The following is a 2,206-nucleotide window of genomic DNA, read 5'->3' as shown; positions in this document are numbered from 1 at the left end:
GACAGGTGAGAGAGGTGAGACAGGTGAGAGAGGGGAGACAGGTCTGAGACAGGTGAGAGACAGGTGAGAGACAGGTGAGACAGGTGAGAGACAGGTGAGAGAGGGGAGACAGGTCTGAGACAGGTGAGAGACAGGTGAGAGACAGGTGAGAGAGGTGAGACAGGTGAGAGAGGGGAGACAGGTCTGAGACAGGTGAGAGACAGGTGAGAGAGGGGAGACAGGTCTGAGACAGGTGAGAGAGGTGAGACAGATGAGAGACAGGAGAGAGAGGTGAGACAGATGAGAGACAGGAGAGAGAGGTGAGACAGGAGAGAGAGGGGAGACAGGTGAGAGAGGGGAGACAGGTCTGAGACAGGTGAGAGAGGGGAGACAGGTGAGAGAGGGGAGACAGGTCTGAGACAGGTGAGAGAGGGGAGACAGGTCTGAGACAGGTGAGAGAGAGGTGAGAAACAGGTGAGAGACAGGTGAGAGAGGTGAGAGACAGACAGGTGAGAGACAGGTGAGAGACAGGTGAGAGAGGTGAGACAGGTGAGAGACAGACAGGTGAGAGACAGACAGGTGAGAGACAGACAGGTGAGAGACAGACAGGTGAGAGACGGACAGACAGGTGAGAGACAGACAGGTGAGAGAGACAGGTGAGAGACAGAGAGGTGAGAGACAGACAGGTGAGACAGGTGAGAGACAGACAGGTGAGACACAGACAGGTGAGAGACAGACAGGTGAGACACAGACAGGTGAGACAGGTGAGGGACAGACAGGTGAGAGACAGACAGGTGAGAGACAGACAGGTGAGACACAGACAGGTGAGACAGGTGAGGGACAGACAGGTGAGAGACAGACAGGTGAGGGACAGACAGGTGAGAGACAGACAGGAGAGAGACAGACAGGTGAGACACAGACAGGTGAGAGAGAGACAGGTGAGAGACAGACAGGTGAGACACAGACAGGTGAGAGAGAGACAGGTGAGAGACAGACAGGTGAGACACAGACAGGTGAGAGAGAGACAGGTGAGAGACAGACTGAATATATGAAATATAAATATTTCTGGAACTTCTTGTTTGTTTGTAGTTGGAAATGAAATCTGACAATTTATTTAAATTATATTTTTATTCTGTTCTTTCACCTGAGTTTATGTTGTTATTACTATTATTATTGTTGTTTATGTTGTTGTTGTTATTATTGTTGTTTATGTTGTTGTTGTTATTATTGTTGTTGTTGTTGTTGTTGTTAAGGCCACACCCAGCTCAGTGTCAAGTCACAGTGATGATGCCACATCAACTTCCTGTCTCTAATTTCAAAATAAGACTCGAATCTAGATGAGATGAGTCCACTCTGACCTTTATTTTGAAGGCTGGCTCAGTGACCTTTATTTTGAAGGCTGGCTCAGTGACCTTTATTTTGAAGGCTGGCTCAGTGACCTTTATTTTGAAGGCTGGCTCAGTGACCTTTATTTTGAAGGCTGGCTCAGTGACCTTTATTTTGAAGGCTGGCTCAGTGACCTTTATTTTGAAGGCTGGCTCCGTGACCTTTATTTTGAAGGCTGGCTCAGTGACCTTTATTTTGAAGGCTGGCTCAGTTACCTTTATTTTGAAAGCTGGCTCAGTGACCTTTATTTTGAAGGCTGGCTCAGTGACCTTTATTTTGAAGGCTGGCTCAGTGACCTTTATTTTGAAGGCTGGCTCAGTGACTTTTATTTTGAAGGCTGGCTCAGTGACCTTTATTTTGAAGGCTGGCTCAGTGACCTTTCTTTTGAAGGCTGGCTCCGTGACCTTTATTTTGAAGGCTGGCTCCGTGACCTTTATTTTGAAGGCTGGCTCAGTGACCTTTATTTTGAAGGCTGGCTCAGTTACCTTTATTTTGAAGGCTGGCTCAGTGACCTTTATTTTGAAGGCTGGCTCCGTGACCTTTATTTTGAAGGCTGGCTCAGTGACCTTTATTTTGAAGGCTGGCTCAGTGACCTTTATTTTGAAGGCTGGCTCGGTGACCTTTATTTTGAAGGCTGGCTCCGTGACCTTTATTTTGAAGGCTGGCTCAGTGACTTTTATTTTGAAGGCTGGCTCCGTAACCTTTATTTTGAAGGCTGGCTCCGTGGACTTCCGGCGCTGCCGTCACCTTGACGCCGCGCTAACGGTCCGTCAGTCGGCATGACAACAGGCTCGCGAGGGCAGACGGGGAACGGCTGACGGCGCGAGGATGGCAGCGCGAG

This window comes from Echiichthys vipera, assembly GCF_963691815.1.
Source record: "Echiichthys vipera genome assembly, chromosome: 2".
Taxonomy (NCBI): Eukaryota; Metazoa; Chordata; class Actinopteri; order Perciformes; family Trachinidae; genus Echiichthys; species Echiichthys vipera.
Note: the sequence above shows the minus strand (reverse complement) of the source record.